The sequence below is a fragment of the Hyaena hyaena genome, unplaced genomic scaffold, assembly GCF_003009895.1.
Source record: "Hyaena hyaena isolate Hyena2069 unplaced genomic scaffold, ASM300989v1 scaffold_834, whole genome shotgun sequence".
Lineage (NCBI taxonomy): Eukaryota > Metazoa > Chordata > Mammalia > Carnivora > Hyaenidae > Hyaena > Hyaena hyaena.
In genome coordinates, this window is record NW_024081469.1 from 636494 (window position 1) to 659227 (window position 22734).

A 22734-nucleotide genomic window follows, 5' to 3' on the forward strand; every position below is an offset into this window, starting at 1 on the left:
ACCTTCTCCTTATATTTTGGGTTGATTTTAGTGAAGTTGGTTACTACTCATAAGGTAGAATCAGATTGGGGAATGGACCTTTGGGGTCACTCAAGCCTCTGACCAATGAGGGCTTTATTATATCTCTGAATGACCTAATATGATCTTAAATTCTGAATGCTCACGTAATAAACTCAGGGGACACACAGACACCTCTGGGTTCCCATTTGTGAGATCCACAAATGCATGACTATGCAGGAAATCTCAAATATCATAAAGGTGTGATTTGCTCAGGGGGATTTAGGAAGAATGTTCTTTTCATTTGCTTGTTCCATCCATCACCATTTTTTCCCCAGAAGGAAGGTTCTTAACTATATAGTTCCCAGCTCTCACTGCTCGACTTCTAAATAGCAGTAGAACCATTTTCCTCCTCCCTTCTTTAATTCAGCCAGATCAATAGCAAAAGACTGTATGCTAGCAGAAATCTCAAGTCCATCCTAAGCTTTATCTTTATCCTGAGACAGTCTCAGGGATCCCAAGGGTATTCTCATATTTTGTGAGAAACAGTGCTCATTAACTTGTCCTTTGCTGTGTGCCTAGTTCACCCATCATTATCAACATTTCTCCCAGTTGGCTTTCTTTGGATATTTCTGATATTTCTTGAAGAATAACAATTTGGCCAGTGTATCATGACTATATTCAGCTTTCTATTGACCAAAAGTTGCATGTACACATTGCTTTGTTTCATTCTTTGACACACCGTGTCCCCATTTTATACTATAGTTATTGGAGTATTTTCTTGCCTTACTCAGAGCTCCTTTTAGATAAGACCATGCCTTACTTTTCTATGTTTTGGGTTCAGTATAATGTATGCCCCACAGTAGGCTACCAGTATACATTTTTGAACTCTTCTGGTTTCATCCATTTGTTAATGTATATTCTACTCCCAACAGTGGACTTGAATTCATGACCCCGAGATCAATAGTTATATGCTCTACTGACTGAGCCAGCCAGGCACCCCTGATCCTCCATGAAGTTTGGAGTCTTAAATGTGGAAAATACCTTTTAACTATCAAACTCTCTGGCCTCCCTAACCAACAGTCCCAGATATATACTAGGCCTAATTTTTCCAGCAGTTGGCATAGAGAATGTGAAATTGATGGCTTTGCTTGTCAAACCTGTCTGTCTGCACAGTGTAGAGTAGCACCATTTAGAGGAAGGGTGTTTGGAAAATTAAACAAGGACTGTCTGAATAGGAGACCTATCGGCCTGCAATGGAATGACAGGTTTCTGCCCACAAACTGGGGTTAAGACCTGAATATTGATGCTTCTTTTCACCCATTTGTGAGTAATGGGTCTCACCCCATTAGTGGGTGAATGTGTTACACCACCGGAAGTTGTTATGCATTCTCTGTAGGTCTGTATGAAGGAGCTGTAGATATACATAAATATGTGCTTGCCGACAGATCTCTGTATTTATCTGCCTGTCAGTGGGAGCAGACAGGGCAAGCTCTTTGATGGGCAAGAACTGCAGGTCAAAGCTGTGCTCTTGCTGCTGCTGCTGCGGCTGCTGCGGCTTTATCATTTGAGTCCCAAAGAAGGCTAGGGGAAGCTTGTCAGTTGTCATTCTAGGCTAATCCAGGAGGATTCTTCTGGTCACTGACAAAATTAAAGAGACCTTGCAAATATTGCCTGCCAGTGTTGTGTGGCCAGTGAGGATGAGGTCTTACAGCCATGGTCACCTACCATCTATAATCTTTCAGTTGAACCTTGAGAGTCTCCCACCTTTCTGCCACCTCCAGGCACTGTCTCTAATGCTGTTCTGATGCTGTCTTATCCTCCTGGATTCTGACTGTCAGGTGCATTTCCTGCTACAACCTCTACCACTTGCTGTCTCTTAGCCTCTACCGCACTCAAGAGACACAGCCTCTCCCGATTGGAAAAAAAAAAATCATTGTGCTCCAAGCTTCTAAGGGAAATGGTCTACTATCTTCAGTGCTTATATTAGCAGCAGTCACACCCCTACAAATACATACATCACTGTGCTTGGTGTTGACCATCAATATGCAATATGCCTTGTGAAGAAAAAGACATTTTTCCTCTAAAGTAACAACATAGTAGTGATGGCAAACTGAATTTATTATTATTTTGTGTATAACTGAGGAAAACAAGCAGAGCCAACTTGTGTTTTTAATCTAGGCCCGTTTACCAGTTTAATTTGATAGTGGGAATTAATTGTGCAATTCTTAATATAACTACAGTACAACCACAATTAAAAGACATTCTTTACAGTCAGTGCCCCTCCCTCTCATGCTTATAAGAGGGCATGGACCATTCTTTTCCCCAAAATTCAATTTTCTTCAAGATTGTGGAATTATTGCAAAAGAAGTTACAGGAGTATTTTTGCTTTTTGGTTGGTTGGCTTGGCATCCATTTAATAAAAATCTGACTGAAAGACACAGGAACTCCTTTTAGACAGTGTTCCCTGACTGTGCCTTTTTCTAAAAGGTAGGGGGAAGAGCAGAAGAGTTTTGTCTCAGCCAGAATTTGGAAGAAAAGAGACTAACTCATCAGAGAGAGGTGAGATGATGTGAAAGGACCTATTTCTGAGTGTCAAAAAGGTAGAAGACAAATGCTTTGCTGAGCAGGAGGGGTACTGGGCTCAAATGTAGAGATTTCTGTTCTGAATTATTTTTCTTTCATATGTTTTCTTCTTGTTACTATTATTAATATGTCTAGGATGCAACAAAAGCATACTGATTTTTCTGAAGACCACCTCCAAAAGGATAGACATTAGTAATTTGATCAACCAGATTGACAGATGATTAAATAAAAATGAAAAAAAGAAACTCTGTTTACAATTAAGGATATTTACTGAATACAGGCTTTTTTAAAAAATTAATTAGACATTGATATTTGGGAATTAGAAGCTGATACTTCTGTGGGAGTGAGCTAGTTAAGAACCTTATTTGACTTTTTTGCTATTGATAAAAGCCCTAAAACTCAGCAAATATATCTGAAGTTATTTTAAAAATAATGAGTTTGTAGTTTTGCTATGAGAGTCTGCACCTGCTTAAAATGTTGGAAGGGAATGATTCATTAGGGATGAAGAATTTTTTAGCTGCCGTTGTAAAGCATTCTCTAGGACAGTGTTTCCCAAGTGTGTCCTTGATCCTAAGTATCACTGGGGTGACCTGTGAAATATGCACATTTCTGGATCCCACCCCAGACCTAGAGACTCAGAAACTTCCTTGGAGCAGCCTTGGTATTTGTATCAGATACAGTAACCTAGTCAATTGGTATGATCAGGGAAATCTGAGAAACACAACTCTAAGAGATCTTTTTTAGAACACATGAAAAGAAGGAATGATATATCAGTTTATTCCATATAAAAGTGATCCTACACTTCCTGTGTTCTTTCCAGGAAGTCAGAGGCATTTCCAGTGAGTAAAGGAGGTCTTTCTCTAGATCAGAGTTTGTTGTTTTACCTAATAAACGGTCATCACATAAAATACAAGTCCCTAGATTAGGAATTTTGAGCTTGAATCATAGTTCTGGCTGAAATTCTGAGCTATATGATCTGGTACCTCCTCATAGCTTACGTGTTCACATTAGAACAATGATGAGGTTGCACAAAATGTTATTTGTGTAACATTACCAGCTCTACATCATTACAAATATTAAATAACTTCTGTGACTTTGTTTAGGGATCATAACCATATATGATGATTTATGTGCTTGATGGGAGTATATGTGCAGGTTTAAACATATTTATAAATATTATTTCCAGATTTTTAAAATCTATTTCTGAAACTAAGTTAAGTAATAATTTAAGATAATAAACTCTTTGGAAAACCGCTCTTCTGCTTCTTCCTGTTTGAAGCATCTTCCGGGATAATTGACAAGGGCTTGTCATATTGAAGTCACATGATGCATAGTGATGAGTAAGAGAATGAATGAATGAACCAACCAGCTAACCGACAACCAGGTGCCAGTGCCTGTTCTAGGTGCTAACACTTCCAAGTCCATAGAAGCATGGAGAATCATACCCTTCTGCTAAATATTGAAGGACTAGTAGTGAAAATAAGTTTTAATACATATAAATAATCATAGCTTGGGAGTGTTACAGAGCTGTATCAAAACTGCTTGGCTGGATGCATCAACAAAAAAAAGGAAAGGGAGAAAATGCTGCTCCAGAGTTTTGAAGGTGAAGACAGAGAAGTCTAGTGGTAGAGGTTTATGTTTGCTAAACTCCCTTGTCAGCTCAGCATGTCTTCAGTGTAAATACACATGTGACAGTGGCCTATGCACTCATTCACACTTCAGAGAAGCCCTTGGTTTCCTTTTCTCCCTCCATTTTAGCAGTGGGCAGCCTGCAGCCTTTTGATGCAGCTGACTTTGTACATTACATGACTGAACTCAGCTATGCCAAACATCCTCTAGGAAGTTGACATTTGTGTACTTTGAAAGAAAAAAAAAGAAAAGTGAATCCCAACTGCTTCCTCCTGCCCTTTTGATTAAGAGAATGGTAAGTCAGCAGGAGAGGTGCTGCTTTTAACAAGCAGGGGTGTGCAGAACTGATTGGTATCTTTCTTTGAAAAAAAGTAGAAAAGATTGATGTTAAACAACACTAATCAGAGTTGATTACAGACACTGAATGAATTCATTGATGGGAAAGAGCCATGGTTTCAGAGACAACAAAAGAGATTAGATAATAGTCAGGGGAATAGTATTTGGAATTGTTCTGCTCATCTCTGACACCCAGGAATCAGTGTCCCTAGCTCTTTAACCACTCCTTGGCATAGACTTATCTGTATACTGAGTATGCTTCTATTCTGGGAATGCTCTTCTCCTTGAGCTTTCCATAGCTGGCACTTTCTCTTCATCCAAGTCTCAGCCTTCTCTGACCATCTCATCTAAAGTGGTGCTTCCATCACAACCTGGGTGGGCCCTACCTGCCTCTGAAACCCCATTTCCTCCTATTCCCATACATCACCGAGTGCTCTATCTGGAACCACCTACACTTTGCTGAATGGACCATTCCCTGCCTTTCTCTGCTATTTTAAAAACTTTTTAATTTAATTTTATATTTTTGCTGTTACCATAACCTGGTATTTCCTTCCATCCTCTCTAGTGTTTGCCTCCTCCCATCCTACAATTTTGAGCTCGGGCATCATCTCCAAACTTGTTTTTAATCCTCCTCATTAAAAGTCGGGGTCCCATGCCGTGTTCTTACATAGCTATTTATGCTTAATTTGAGTATAGCAGCTGTCACCCTATGTCATAATTCATGATTTTACTTTCCCTTCTCCCCAAAAGACTCAAATATTTGAGGGCAGGGATTCTGTATCTTTAATGCTAGCAAAATACCCAGAACATAGTATGCTTTAATTAATAAAAAATCAATCAGTACTTCCTTCTTACCTTCCTCTATGTTTTAAAATCATAGCCTAAAATAAATAAATACCCAGAGGAAGAAATTCTTATACTGAATGGATAATTCATCAGTTATCTCTTTACCAAAAAAGTAAAAAGACAAAAGAAACAGGGAATCAAATTTTATAGGTTGTTCCAGATAGCACCCTGACTGTAAATGAGGAAACCTTTGGAGGAACAGCTTGTTGGACTAATGCTATACTTTCTGACCAGTGAATAAATGTGTTGCTTGTGCAAAAATTAGGCTGCTGTTATTAAGCTTATAATTAATTATAATGTACTGTCTACATAGCCTTCTCCTTTAGGAACCCCCAAGTATTCAACATACATCATCTGCCTAATGCTGTATTCTGCCTCATGTTAATAAACTCATGCATACTGAATATACCACCTGAGTACCTTAGAATCTTGATAAATAGTATCTAGCAAATGAATATATGAAAGTCATTATTTTTAATAATCTCATACATTTAAACTCCCACAGAAATGTGTTTTTTTCTTATGTAGCAACAGGTGGGTAACCACATTTCCATCCAACACACAGAAAGTAGAACATAAAGAGAATCACCCCAGGCTTTTAAGTGGAATTTGCCCCAGCTAGTTCATGATTACATTTTAATGTCATTTTAGATTTTACTAATAACTCCATTGGGCCTAGAAAGGAATTTCTAGGATTTAATAACATCATGATAATGCTACTGAGCTAGTGAGAGAACAGCCTGAAGCATTTTATGGTTCAAGGTGATGGAGTCCCATGGAAGCCAAACACTGGCTTACCGTATTTGCTCAAATGTTGGTTGTACCAGTGCATAAAAGATGGGGGAGCTCAAGAACATTGATATTGCTGCCACGAAACTTTCATTTTCACTTTCATCTGAAATTATTCTTGAATTGGTCCTTCTTGTATTTTTCAATACAGTTCTCAATCACATTCACCAGTGTATCTTGGATATCTTTCCATATCAAAAAAGAGAGAGATACCTTAATCTTGTATTCAGAACCACGGTATTCTATTACTTAACTGTGTCATAGTTTATTCTACCAGTCCCTACTTATAAACAGTTTTTGTCATTTCAAACAATGCTCCAGTGAAAACCTTTGTACATTAATCATTTTGTAGATGTGCTGGTTTTCTGCAGGATAAATTCTCAGAAGTAAAATTGTTGGGCAAAGGGTTACATGAATCTTAAAATTTGAGAAACTTTGCCAAATTGATTTCCAGAGGGTTTGTATTAATGAGCAGTCCCATTGGTAGTATATGAAAGTACCCCTTTAACCCCAGGTTCAACAAAATAGGGTCTTTTTAGACTTTGGGTTTTTGCCAATTGTAGGTAAAAGATATCTTATTATACTTTTAATTTGCATTTTCCTATTATGAATGATTCTGAGCATCCTTTAAAGTGTTTAATAATTTGGGCATTTATTTTTTATAATGTGTCTGTTCATCTCCTTTACTTCCTCCTGTTGTATTCTTAGTCTCTTTCTCATTGATTTCCTGGTACTTATATATTAAGATAATCTGCTCATCTATATGAATATTGTGAATTATTTTATCTACATGAAAATATTAAAGTTTTCTTTCCCAGTTTATCTTTTTAAAAAAAAATTCTTCTTTATGGTACATATATTTTTGCTAGATAGAAGTTTGTTTTTAATTCAGTCTTTTCCACTATAGCTTTTAGATATTGAGTCACAGGTAGAAAGTCTTTCCCCATGCTAGGATTATAAAGGGATTTACCAGTGTTTTCTTTTAGTACTTTGATAGTTTAGGTTTTTATATTGAAAAATATGATTTATAGAATGAGAATTTTAATCCAGAAAATATTTTCAGGATAAAGGAGGCTCTGAGGAAAGAGAAACCATAATGTTCCCAGAGCTCACTGAGCTGTGGCTGACCTACTATCATTTACATACTACACTAAATCACATTCCTTTCTGCCAGTAGGATACAATACAATTACAATGAAAAAGAAAAATCTGGATTTTAAAATTAAACTTAAAAATGCTCATTTTAGGCCTTTGTTTTTCTGTATTGCTATTTGTTTTATTTTTTTGTTTGTTTTATTATTTCTGTGAGAAGGCTGTCTACTAGTAGAAAGGCCATAAGCTAATGGCATTATTTTGGCTCAAATTCTGGTATACTATACAATTCAGCATTAAAATCTTGTTGCTTATAAAATACAAACTGATATAAAATAATGCTTAGAACCTAGCCCTTTGAGTCAGAGCCCTGAATTCATTTGCTGTACCCCAGAACGTCTGTCTTTGTCATGACTGGCATCTGGATAAAATGGAAGAATGAGATTGTTATTTCAATAACAATAAGAAAGCCAATAGCACATTTTAATTTTTTTTTAATATTTTATTTATTTTTGAGAGAGAAAGAGACAGCGTGAGCAGGGGAGAGTCAGAGAGAGAGGGAGTCACAGGATCTGAAACAGGCACAGGCTCCGAGCTGTCAGCACAGAGCCCGACGTGGGGCTCGAACCCACGAACCGTGTGATCACGACCTGAGCCGAAGTCAGTCACTTAACTGACTGAGCCACCCAGGCGCCCGCCAATAGCACATTTTAAAAAGTTCCTTGCATTTTATAGAAAATTAGTTCATGAAGTTATTAGTTGATATTTTCAAATTATGTGATATATGAATTTTTGGAAGGGGGCTTTGGGTAGAAAGCTTTTTCCACAATACTCCAGTTAACATTCACTTAACTTCTTTTATATTTTGCTTTCACTTTCAAAAGTGGTCTTCCAACAAGTACCTGTTCTAGGTTCTAGGGTAAACAAAATAGACACATACAGAAAATCATTATCTTGAAAGAACTAATATTTGGAGGGGAAGGGCAGAGAATAAACAAACACATTTAAAATACAAAGCATATAAGAAGTCAATACGTACAATAGTGAGCAATAAAGAGGGAAGGAGATGGGAAATGTTGTGAATGGGATATTTCTATGATGTCTCAAAGAATTCTACACATTTAGCAGTGTAGATATTTCAGAGTTCCAAGCACAATGAAATGGTTATTGGTATCACAGGGGGAAGCAGAACTAATATAGGTAGTTAACCAGTCATTTATGAACATATTGTCTCTGTCTAAAGCCAAATGACAGATTATGTCAATCTTTTCTACAGATATCTAGCATGTAAGCAGATAGTCATCTCTCTCATCTGAGCCAGACTCACCATCACTCTTTAAGCAACTCTATAGAATTTGTTATTGAGAATGAAGTACCAATGCTGATGTGATTAGGAGCTGGTGAGATTCTTGTTTAAGTCATGTGATGTGATTAACCTCAATAGATGAAGCATGATAATCTCAGCTGGAGTAAGACTCATTAGAGATAAAGACTTTTTCTCAACCACTAATGTAGCATCTCCCTGTGGATCCCAAAACCTCAGAGGCTGTGACGGGTTATAATTCTCCAATGAAATTATGATGCTGTTGAGTTGCTTAAATTTCTTTAGATTTATATATTTTTAACTTTTTTAACGTTTTTATTTATTATTTTTGAGAGACAGAGAGAGACAGAGCACGAGTGGGGGAGGGGCAGAGACCAAGGGAGACAGAATCCAAAGCAGGCTCTGGCTCCAAGCTGTCTTCACAGAGCCCAACATGGGGCTTGAACTCACAAACAGTGAGGTCATGACCTGAGCCAAAATCATATGCTCAACCGACTGAGCCACCCAGGTGCCCCTAGATTTATACTCTTGACAGAGTAATGTTCTTTGGTTGGCACTCAAGTTCCCCTGTGATCTAGTCCTAATTTACCCAAAAATTATCTATTTTACTTCTTACTATTCCCTTTCACAAACTAAATGATTTGCTTTACTCACTGTATGATAATTTTTTTCTTCATGTGGTTTATTCTGCTTCAAATAATTTCTCTTTCCCTTCTATATTTTGACATACCATCTATCCTTCAATATTTAATTTAAGGACTTCTGCATCTGGAATCTTCTTCCTTACCCATTTCTTAAAGTCATGACTCATATATTTAATAAAGCTAGCTGTTGGGGCACCTGAGTGGCTCAGTCAGTAAGCAGCTGACTTCAGTTCAGGTCATGATCTCATGGCTCAAGAGTTTGAGTCCCATGTTGGGCTCTGTGCTGACCACTCAGAGTCTGGAGCCTGCTTCAGATTCTGTGTTTCCATCTGTCTCTGCCTGTCCCCTGATTATGCTCTCTCTCTCTCTCTGTCTCTCAAAAATAAATTTAAAAACATTAAAAAATATTTTAACCTAGCTAGCGATTATTTTATCTGTTGATCTGTTTATCAGTTATTTATCATGTCTATCTACTCATTCTCCTAAGATACTTGATATTTATTGTATAATGAATAAATGAATGAATAGTTAAATGGGGATAGAGGATAGCTATGGAAATATGAACAAGCAGTAAAATAAAGGTGATCTTGAGTAGGTCCTATAGTCTGCTTATGAGAAAAATATTAAATGAAATATAAATATACCTTGTTTGGTGTAGAATTAGGGAGGCTATGTGGTTGTTTCCTTGGCTGCTGTCATGTGTAAGATAATCTGGAAAAAGGTCTCCTCTTAGAATTTATAAAGAATATTTCTATTCTTTGATGTATCCAAGCTGACTCATAAGAGTGTAGACTTTGCTGACCTCTCTCATTTGATACTTGTGGCATGTTAAGGTTGGATCTTGTTTCTTACCCGAGTTCTAAACATAAGAAAGCTAATACATTTAATAAGGCTTTTGTGCCCCCTGATTAATTTAATCTAGTATTTTCAGACATCGCTGCTTTTCTCAGGATTTGGGCAACAGATGGCTTATTTTTAAAATTCCATTCTTTCTGAATATTTTCCACAAATAAAGGATGTCCTGAGAGAAGAATAATTAAGGCATTAATTAAGAATAAGTCCTAGTTCGGGGCGCCTGGGTGGCTTAGTTGGTTAAGCGTCCGACTTTCGCTTAGGTCATGATCTCGTGGTTCGTGGGTTCGGGCCCCACGTCGGGCTCTGTGCTGACTGCCAGCTCAGAGCCTGGAGCCTGTTTCAGTCTGTGAGTCCCTCTCTCTCTGACCCTCCCCTGCTCACGCTCTCTCTCTCTCTCTGTCCTAGAAATAAATAAAAACCTTAAAGAAAAAAAAAAAAAAAGAATAAGTCCTAGTTCTTCAAGAAAAGGCAAGCACCATGATGCAACTGGTTGTTACAAAGAAGTGAATTATGGGAGCATATAGTTTGGCCTCTGTCAGTAACATAACATAACTCGTGTCTGATGAGACTAGAGGGAGAAAATAGCACTTCAATCCCAGAGTCAGGTTTAGTTATGAGTTGAAGGTGAAGTCAGTACTATTTAAAGTTTTATTTTATTTATAGAACTCATTTGTAAATGTAGGGTTTCCAAAAAAAAAAGCAGAAGACATGGTTCCTGACCCAGAAGCCTTTCAATATGATGAATATGATGACTCTGATATAAGTACTGTTAATACATATTACTGAAACTTATAACCAAATATACAGAGTAAGTGTATCTAATTAGAAATATCAAATTAAAGGAATTTTCTAACTATCCTATATCATGTGTGGGATAGGGCCACCAGATGAAGTTATCATTGTTTCTTACAAATTCCACTAGACCTCATAATCAGACAAAAAGAAAAGTATGAAATCATCTCTGGAAACTGATGAATTAGATTCAGGAATTACCTGGAGGCCGAGGAGAGAGAGATAAAGGGTTTTAGAAAGTGACACCAACACGCAGACTGCTTCCAGTGTAATTCTCAGAGGCACAACCTCCACCTGAACCCCTGCCTTACATCAAGTCTTTATCACAATCTGTTAGGAATCTTTTTTCTACGATTTTATAATGTAATTGCTCTGTGATTTGATAATAGAAGTTAAGCCTATACATTTCCATAATCACCTTCTCCAGAACACATCCATTATGCAAAGGAGGGAAACATGGATAGCAATAAGGATAATGTTTTATTTTAGGTGTACTAAGTGCTTTCACGTATATTATCTCATTTGGTCCTCATAATAAACCTCTGAGATAGTTGCTATCCATTTTAAAGGTGCAAAAAATGGAGGCCTAAAGAATGAGTTTTTATAACATTTTATTTGGAGTTCTCTCTCTCACACACACACACGCGCACACTCACGTGCATACACATGCGCACGTGCACACACACACAGTAATAGAAAGATAAGAAAGCAAAAAGGAAAGCTGTGGGCGTGATGTGCACTTCTGAGTAAGGAGACTTGTAAACCTAATCTGAAAAGTGATCTTAAGGGAGCTTTGGAATCAGCCCAAGGCAGATGTGACTCTTCAACTGCCTGTTAATGAATTTGTGACATTTGACAAGTTTTTTAACATTTGTGAGTCTAGTTTTTCTCATTTATAAAATAACACAACAACAATAGTGGTATTTTGAGAATTAAATATAGTATAAGCAAAGTGCCCAACCTATAAAAACAATCAATGAAAGTTAGCCATAATACAAATAATGATTATCATTATTATCTTATTATCCATAACAGCAAAAACGAAGGTGGAATAATTTGTAAATTTGTTGGAAAGAGGATAAGGTACTTAAAAGCTGAATGGTAACACCTAGGTGTTTGCATGGAAGAGAGGGTTAAAACTCTGCCTTAGAAAATCATCCTCAAAAAGTAAAGTACTGAAAGGTGTTGTAATCTAGAAGTCAGTTATCTAAGAAGTAACACCAAGTATGTCACCTCTCTATGTTCTTCTTTCAACATCCTTAGCTTTAGAGAAATTCTAAGGCCTAAGTACCTTGCAGGGAAGCATCTCTGTATGTTCAGGAAAACAGAGCACTTGTAAGCCCTCCAGAGACTATTTTGGTGCAATCTCTATAATAATTATGGGGCATGATGAGGATACTTTTGCTTCCAACTCCATAGAGATCCCAAGATCTCTATAATGAGGTGCCAGATAGTATTATGAAGTGATACAGGGATCATGCATTTCAGGGAGCAATACCAGCAATACTTGTGCAGTTTTGAAAAGTGTCACATATAGCCTATGCTGCTCCAACAGCATCCTAGCAATCAAAAGCAGTGTACTGAAGGAGGTTGTCCAGAAAGATAGCAGAACAGTTCATAGAGCTATTTTGGGTCCCTCCATCTAAAAGAATGAAAAGACTCTACTTTCCCCAAAGTGGAGGGAAGAGACTTCACAAACTGAACACAACCCACCAAAAATTCAACAGTGGTTATTGTTGAGTCAGAGAATTACAGGGTTTTTTCTTAATTATTTTTTTAGTACTTTCAAATTTCTGATAGCATGAATTACTTTTATATAATCTATTTTAGAGATATTTCCTTTTAAAATATATTTTTTAATACAGAGAAAAATAAATTAAAAAATTCCTCATAACCTTGTTACTCAGGTGTTTTTACTGGTATTATTTTTAAGCATATAATTGGAAATTCAAACAGAATAGAAAAATATATAATTGTATAATAAATATAAATAAAATATTATTTATATAATATATAAAAATATATAATTCTCCTTGTCCCTCCAATCAAAAATGTCTTGTATATCTTCCCAGAAAAAAATGTTTATGTATATGCCAGTATATATATATATACACATACACTTAGATCTTCATTTTATTCATCCAAGAGGATTTATCCTGTATGTCAAAAAAAACATATTTTTTTGGCAACTTTATAGGATTCCTTGTAGGGGTGTACCACAGTTGTTTAACCAGTCACCAAATATTTGGTGAACACTATTATATTTATAATCAGAAAAAATTAATATTCTTTTTATATGTGTTCACTAGACCTTAGCCTAGAGTAAACTAAAAACTTACTGTTTATTATATGGTCACAGGAGGAAAATCACTGAATGTTTGTGTATGTATGTGTGTATATTTGTGTGTAACATATTAGAGATGATTGCCTTGATCCATAATTTTACAGTATAAAATGTCAGAATGGCCACAGGCAAAGTGGATAATGTTTCTTTGTAATCCTGGCTGAATTGTGGCCTCACATGGAAGTTGGCATACTTCTAATGAGTTTTAATGCAGTCACTGATTACAGTGTCTGAGATTTTACTGCAGTTTCCATTGAGTTAAAGCTCATTTTGTCTTCAAAACAAAAGTCTTTGGACTTCTGCAAGGTGCCAGTGTCGAAAGATCCTGAACTTGGTGCCTTCCCTGGGCACAACAAATCTACAGCTTCATATGGATTATTTCCCTCTGAGAAAGATCTGAAAATTAAATTAATGAGACCTCTGCAACAAAGATGAAAGGACCACACTGAGATGGATACAAGAGACAGAGACATAGTCTCACCAAAATCTCCACTGTTGGTGTAGCAAACAACGTAGGAAGGGATCTCATCAGTCTGGCACTTCTAGAGGAGTGAGAGGCTGGTGCCCTACATCAAATGCTCCAACCCCAAGGATCTGCACCAGAGAGATGAATTCCCAAATTTCTGGCTTAGAAAACCATCAAGGCTGACCTTGTTTAAAGGGTTCACATGCTATCTCACTTACCCTGAGACCCAGAGGAAAAATAAGTTTGAAAAGCACCTGGATTATGCATGGACATTTATTTACTAATTTAAAATCATATGCTGGAGGGACAGGGGACAGTTGAAACATGGCCTGGGGATGGAGGCCCTGGTGGACACTATTTTTACACTCTCCACCAACCCTGTTGGCACAGGCTTTAGACATGGCACTCTCCAACTATTTTGATAAGACAGGCAGGGCAAGTGGTCATAGCACTATGCTGTCTTGCTGAGCAGGAGAGTGCAGGTGGTTGCAACACTACCTCACTCCCAGGCTGGGGCTGGCAAACCCAAACAGTTGCAATATGCTCCTAGCCTAAAACACACAGACAAAACACCATTCTGCTCATTCTTGAAGTCTGTGGGTGCACCGAGTCAAGACATTTGCCTGCTGCCTTTCTGAAGCTGGCAAGAATGCCCTGTTCTTACACTCTCCAGCTGCCTAATTAAAGTCAGTGGTGCACCAATCCACACAGGAGATGCCCCTCTATTTCCTGGCCCTCGAGGCCAAGGGGGCTGGTATTCTTGAGCTCCATGAAATCAGAAAGGCAGTTCTTGACAGTCTGCCACCCCCAGGACACTGAACAGACAGCAGACTGAAACACAACCCCAGTCTTCCTGTGAAAAAGGTCTACATACTTAGCCTGGAGCTTCAGCCTAAAGGATAAGCTCTAGGTTTCCCTCATATCTAGAAACTAAGGTGGCGCTCCCAGGGAATGTAAACAGGAAAACACCAACTTTGGACACCCCCTTGTCCTCACTACAGATTGACAAGACTCCAGCAAGGAACTTATACACTCATTTGGAGCCTGAATTTTTGCAACTCTTGCCTAGAGAATACCTCCAGAATTCCTGGTTTGGAGGCCAGTAGGGATTATGATTGCAGACCCACAAGACAGTATATGTTTATATACTTTAAGGTTTGTTTGTTTGTTTTTAGATTTAAAACAGAGAAGGGGAGAGGGACAGAGGGAGTAGAAGAGAGAGAATCCCAAGCAGGCTCCACACTGTCAGCACAGAGCCCGACTTGGAGCTCAAACTCATGTCCATGGGAACATGACTTGAGCTGAAATCAAGAGTCTGATACTCGACTAAGCCACCCAGACACCCCAAAAATTGATATTTAACTGTAAAAAAGATAGGCCAATACAGGCATTATTGCTATCTGCTCTCACTCTTAGTCAAGATTATTCAAGGTGACATATCTGACAGAATCCAAATGAGCATAGTGCACAGCTCAACACAGGGCTCGAACTCACAAACTATGAGGTCATGGCCTGAGCTGAAATCAAGAGTTGGATGCTTAACCAACTGAGCTGCACAGACACCCCATATATACTTTAAAAGCTTTTGACTGTGGGTCTGGCTTTCAGTCATCCTGAAACTAGGTGCTCAATTAAATTCCTCCCCTGGAACATTGACAGGTCTTGGCATACCTTCAACAATAGGAACATATCAAGAAAATCAAGTGGTTTAGATAATCACAAATGTTTGAGACACAACCAAGAACTAGGGCAAAGTTGAACAGTGAAGTTTATTACCCACATAAGTCCACTTCTTCAAGACTACGGGGGATAGTTGTTTTGCCTTACACATAAAATAAAAACCACAGAGTGTCAAGCAAAATGAGATAATATTTCAAAAGAAAGAAAAAAAAAGTTTCAAATGATAGAAAAAGAGGAAACCCCAGAAAAATACCTTAATAATAGGTCGATAAGTAATCTACCTGATCAGCAATTCAAAGTAATGGTCATAAAGATGACCACCAAACGGGAAAAGAATGGATGAACACATTGAGAATTTCAACAAATATATAGAAAATATAAGTACCAAACAGAACTCAGAACTCAAGTGTACAGTAGCTAAACGGAAAATTACACTATAGGGATTAACAGCAGATTGGATAAAGCAGAAGAATGGATTAGTGAGCTGGAAGACAAAGCAATGAAACTCATCCAAACAGAGCAGCAAAAAGATAAAAAATTAAATGAAGACAACTTAAGGATCTATAGAATATCAAGCAGAATAACATTTGCATTATAGGGGTCCCAGAAAAAGGAGAGAGAGAAAGGAGCAGAGAATGTATTTGAATAAATAATGGTTGAAAATTTCCCTACCCTAGGGAAGGAAACAGACCTCTAGGTTCTGGAAGCCCAGTGAGTTCAAAGTAAGATGAATCCAAAAAGATCCATTCCAACACATTATACTAATGTCAGAAGTTAATGACAAATATAGAATCTTAAAAGCAGGGAGAGAAAATCAGTTACATACAAGGGAAACTCCATAAGGCTATCAGCAGATTTCTCAGTAGAAATTTTACACACATGAAGAGAGTGGCATGACATATTCTCAAAGTGCTGAAAGGAAAACACTTCCAACCAAGAGTATTCTACACAGCATGGTTATCATTCACATGCAAAGGAGATATAAAGAGTTTTCCAGACAAGCAAAAGCTAAAGGAGTTTGTCACTATTTAAACTGGCCATACTAGCAAGGTTTAAAGGGACTTCTTTGAGCTAAAAAGAAATACCACTAATTAATAAGCAGAAAACTTATGAAAGTAAAAAATCTCACTGGAAAAGATAAATATATAGTAAAGTAGCAGATTAATCATTTATAAAGATACTCTGAAGGTTAAAAGACAATATAGTAAAATTAGCTAAAATTATGATTAGGTGGAGACATAAATAAAATGATATAAGATGTAACATCAAAAACATGAAACAGTAGGGAATAAAAATATAAAACTTTAGAATGCTATCACCTTAAAATAGAATGTTATGCATATAAGTTGTTTCTGTAAGTTTCATTGTAACCACAAAGCAAAAATTTATAATAGAAGAGATGGAGAGAAAAGAATCTAAACATACCACTAAAGAAAGTCATTGGATTCAAAGAGAAGAAGAAAGGGACAGAAAAACTAAAACAGCCAGAAAATAATTAACAAAATGAAAATACGTACACACCTATCAATAATTACTTTAAGCGTAAGTTTACTAAATTCTTCAGTCAAAAGACAAAGAGTGGAGGAATTAATAAAAAAATAAGACCCATCTATATGCTGCCTACAAGAGACTCACTTCGGTGTAAGGACACACACATACTGAAAGTAAAGGGATGGAAAAATATATCCCATGCAAATAAAATGAAATGAAACCTGGTATAGCTTTACTCATATTAGATAGGGTGTACTTTAAAACAAAGAGTGTAATAAAATACAAAGAGGATCAGGGCAGTACATAATGATAAAAAATTCAACCCAGCAAGAAGTTATAACGTTTGTAAATATATATGAACCCAACATAGAAATACCAAAATATGTAAGTCAAATATTAACAGACCTAAAGAGAGAAAATTGCGGTAATACAATAATAGTAGGGCACTTTAACACTCCCACCTACATCAGTGAATAGATTTAGATTATCCATACAGAAAATCAGTAAGGAAACATTAACCTTAAACACCCCATTAGACCAGATGGGCTTAATAGGTATATATAGGTATATATAGAACATTCTATCCAAAAGCAGCAGAATACATATTCAGCCTAATTGCCCATCAAACACTCTCCAGGATAGAGTATATGTTAGGCCACAAACAAGTCTCAGTAAATTAAGAATACAGAAATCATATCAGAAATCTTTTTGGACCACAGTGGTATCAATTACAAAAAAAAAAAAAAAAGAAAAACTGGAACAACTACAAATACATGGAGACTGAACAACATGTTACTGAGCAACTGTGAAGTCATAGAAGAAATCAAAAGAGAAATCAAAGAATACCTACAGACAAATGAAAGCAGAATATAACATACTGATGTCTATGGAATGAAGCAAAAGTAGTTTTAAGGAAAATGTTCTTAACAACACAGACCTACCTCAAAAAACAAGAAAATTTTTAAGTAAACAACTTTTCACACCTAAAGGAACTATAAAAAAAAGAAATGAAGCCCAGAGTTAATAGAGGGAAGGAAATAATAAAGATTGGGGCAAAAAGAAATAAAGACTACAATGCAGCTGAAAAGATCAATGAAACTGAGAGCTGGTGCTCTGAAAAGGTAACAAAAGTGACAAACCTTTGGCTAGATTCACCAAGAAAAAGGTGCAAATAAATAAAATCATAAGTTAAAGAGAACACATCACAACTGATACCACAGAAACACAAGGGATCATAAGACTACTGTGAACATTTTGGATGACCTAGGAGAAATGGATAGATCCCTAGAAACCTACAGTCTTCCAACACTGAATCATGAAGAAGAATGATATCTGAATAGACTAATTACTAGTAATGAAATTGAATTAGAAATAAAAAACTCCCCCTCAAAAAAAAGTTCAAGACCAGACAGCTTCACTGGTAAATTCTACCAAACATTCAAAGAGTTAATACTGATTTTTCTCTAACTCTCCCAAAAAAAGAGAATATGAGTGAAAATTTCCAAACTCATTTTACGAGGCCAACATTACTATGAAATGAAAAGCAGACATGGACACCAAAAAAAGAGAGGAGAGGAGAAGAAAGGAGAGGATAAGAGAGGAGGGGAGGGAAGGGAAGAGGGGAAAGAGAAAGGAAGAAAGTTACAGGTCAATACCCCTGATTAACAGTAAGTGCAAAACTCCTCAATCAGATATTAACAAACCAAATTCAATAGTACGTTAAAAGGATCATACATCATGATTAAGAGGGATTTACTCCAAGATGCAAGGATGGTTCAACATCATACAACACATTAATAAAATGAAGGATAAAAGTCATGTGACATCTCAATAGGTGAAGAGATAGCATTTAACAAAATGCAACATTCATTTGTGATAAACAGTCTCAACAAAGGGAGTATAGACCGCAACATGATAAAAGCCTTCTATGACAAGTACACAGCTAATATTATACTTAATGGTAGAAGATAAATCATTTCTTCTAAAAACAGGAACAAGACAAAGATACCTACTCTCCTCACTTTTATTGAATATACTATGGCAAGTGCTAGCCAGAAAATTTGTGCAAGAAAAAGAAATGAAAGGTATCCAATTTTGATGTCCAAAATTGATACTGTTTGCAGATGCTATCCTTTATATAGAAAATCCTAAAGACTCCACCAAAAAAAACAACAACAAGCTATTAGAACTCAAAACTCGATTTAGTTAGATTGCAGGATACAAAATCAATATTCAAAATTGTCGCAGTTCATTTTTTTTAGAGAGGGAATAGAGAAGGGCAGAAGAAGAGAGAGAGAGAGAGACAGAGAGACAGAGAGAGAGAGACAGAGAGAGAGAGACAGAGAGAGATTGATTCTTAAGCAGGCTCCACACTCAATGTGGAGCCCGATTTGGAGCTTGATCCCATGACCCCAGGATGATGACCTGAGCCAAAATTTAAAGTCTGATGCTCAACCAACTGAGCCATCCAGGCATCCCCCAAATTGTTGCTTTTCTATATACTAATAATGAACTACCAGAAACCAAAATTAAGAGTACAATACCATTTAAAACGTCATCAAAAAGAATAAAATACCTAGGAATAAATTTTAACTGTAAAACACATATGAAAGTAATTGAAAGAGACACAAATAAATGGAAAGTTAGTCTGTGTTTGTGGATTGAGAAAATTAATATTGTTAAAATGTCCCTATCACCTAACGCAATCTACAGATCCAGTGCAATCTCGATCAAAATTTCCATGGCATTTTTCACAGAACTGGAACAAATAATTCTAAAACCCATATAGAACCACAAAAAGACCCTACCTAAGTCAACTAAAGAAATCTTGAGGAAGAATGACAAAGCTGGAGGGATCATACTCCCTGATCTCAAACTATGCTAAAAAGCTATATGATTAGAGAGCCCAGAAATAAACCCACGTATATATGGCCAATTAATTACTATAAAGGTGGCAAGAATATATAATGAGAAAGGATAGTCTGTTTAATAAATGGTTGGACAGCTACATGCAAATGAATGAAACTATACCATTACCTTACATTATATACAAAAGTTAACTCAAAATGGAATGGACTTGAACCTAAGACCTGAAACCATAAAACTCCTAGAAGAAAATGTAGGCAGTAAGCTCCTTTTACATTATTCCTAGTGATGCATTTTGGATATGACTCTGAAGGCAAAGGAAAACAGATGGGACTATATCAAACTAAAAAGCTTCTACACAGTGAAAGAAACCGTCAACAAATAAAAGGCAACCTACTGAATGTGAGAAGATGTTTACAAATCATGTATCCAATAAGGGGTTAGTAGCAAAATATGTAAAGAACTCGTACATGTCAATAACAATAAAACAATAAAATTTTTAAATGAGCAGAGGGCTTGAATTAATATTTTGTAAAGAAGATATACAGATGTATAACATGTGCATGAAAACATACTTAACATCACTAATCATCAGGGAGATACAAATCAAAACCACAATAATATATCACCTTACATCTGTTACAATGACTATTATAAAAAAAGATAAGAAATAACAAATGTTGGCTCGGATATGGAAAAAAAGGAACCTTCATGCAATGTTGGTGGCAATGTATATTGGTATAGCCACTGTAGAAAACTGGATGGAGGTTCATCAAAAAATTAAAAATAGAGCTATCATATGATCCAGCAATTTCACTACTATATATCCAAAGTATCTATCTGAAGAAAACAAAAACACTAACACAGAAAAACATGCACCATTATGTTTATTGCAGCATTGTTTACAATAGCCAAATATGGAAATAACCTTTGTCTATCCATAGATGTATGGATAAAAAGGATGTGATATGTATACACAATGTACTACTACTTAACCATAAAACAAACAATAAAATCTTAACATTTGCAACAACAGGGATGGACCTTGAGGGTATTATGCTAAGTGAAATAGGTCAGTCAGAGAAAGACAAATATCACATGATTCTCCTTATTTGTAGAATCTAAAAAAAACAAAACAAAGTAAACAAAACTCAACCTCATAGATAAAGAGAAAGGTTGGTGGTTGCCAGAGGAGAGGGGTTGAGGGTATTAAATGGGTGAAAGGCATCAAGAAGTACCAACTTCTAGTTATAAATTAAATGGCATGGGGATATAATGTAAAGCATAGAGAATATAGTGAATAACATATTAATTTTGTATGTATGGTGACAGATGATAACTAGACTTATTGTGATGAACATTTCCCAATGTATACAAACATCAAATCACCATGTTGTGCACCTGAAACTAGTATAATAATGTATGTCAGTTATACCTCGAGAAAAATAAATAAGTCTCTAAAAACCGAGAAAATAATTTTATTTCCATGACGGGAAATCTGATTCCTTTCATTTTATCTCCTAATATAAATAAAGAAAAGCACCTAAGAAATCATTAAAAAGTCGATATAAAAACGAATCCTCTCCAAGTACTTGCTAAGGTCCCAGTTACCCAAGACAGAGCCAGATTCAGGAAAATAATTCATACCAAGACCTACTGTAATGCTAGTAAAAAGGGAGTTGAAGCTTTTTGAAACCATATTGCTTCAGGTTGAAAAAAAAATAACCGGGGCACCTGGGTGGCTCAGTCGGTTAAGCGTCCGACTTCAGCTCAGCTCATGATCTCACAGTTCGTGGGTTCGAGCCCCGCATCAGGCTCTGTGCTGACAGCTAGCTCAGAGTCTGGAGCCTGTTTTGGATTCTGTATCTCCCTCTCTCTCTGACCCTCCCCTGCTCACGCTGTCTGTCTCTCTCGGAAATAAATAAAACATAAAAAAAATTTTTTTTAAATAACCTATGTGCTTTTGGGTTGAGGGAAGAATTTTGTTTGTGGGCATTGGCATGATTGCTCTTTGTAAAATGTGGAGGTTGCACACATCTCTAATACAGGAAAGAAAATGCACAAGCAAGCCATATTCTAACCTTGAATATGTGGTTGCTTTTAATGACACAGTGCATCAAGGTCAAGAGAAGGTGCCCTCAGCAGATGGAAGACTTTCAAAGTGAAAAAGCTTCGTTTACATTTCAAATATACTGCATTTCACATGATTTCTGAGGAACATTTGGTTGTTGCAGTTATAACCATGGCTCATTTCTGTAATCATGTGTCAAGTAACTGACTTACCTCATATGTTTTCCTGGCAGGTGTTTTCTGTGGAAGGGCAGTGAGAAAGATGGAGGAAGGTATTCTTTAATATCTTATTATAAACCCACGAGGTGTCATTGCTTTCAGTGGGACTTTGGAGAGGAAACTGTCAGAAGACATATCTGTGTCATGGCAAAAAAAAAACAGATTTCATGGCACCTTGACTTTTAACCTCTAATATACATGGAGACCTACTTAGGATACTTTCTTATGTTCATTTGCACCTGTAATTCCTTTAGTTTGAATTTTTTAAGATGGAGTTTTGCAATATTTATATTTGAATCCTATTTTGTGTTCGTAAATAGTTTGTTAAAGCTATTCTAAAGTATGTATCCACCTTAACTTTTTAAATACCCACTGGAATTATTAAAGGCATATAAGTGCTTTGGTAGCATAGAATGCATTCAGAATGTTTGATCTCACATCATTTATCAGGTGCTTTGGGGATGAGATGCCACATGCTTTCATGCTAGTGGTATGGAAATAATTTTCTTCTTTCTTTTTACTTATCCTGCCTCTCACTATGTGTTCTTTCTCTCTCCTTGGTCTTCCTTTCTCTCTCCCCATTTCATGAAAATTCATTTATCTGTGACATTTAAAGACTCTGTCTGAGAGGTGTCTGGGCTGTGGCTGGCTGTGTACATCAATAATTTCTTGGAATGTGGCACTCTGTCAATATTTGGGGGCCTCAGTA

General features: G+C 36.6%; 1 long non-coding RNA gene across 2 annotated transcripts in view; it reads left to right on the plus strand.

The window, feature by feature from the left end:
* Nucleotides 1-22184, plus strand: part of LOC120222097 — a 513003-nt gene extending 490819 nt beyond the window's left edge. For both annotated transcript variants that reach the window (XR_005525965.1, XR_005525964.1), the window contains one exon: nucleotides 22040-22184. This is a non-coding gene — a long non-coding RNA (uncharacterized LOC120222097). The remainder of the gene's footprint in view (nucleotides 1-22039) is intronic.
* The last annotated feature ends 550 nt before the right edge of the window (nucleotides 22185-22734 follow it).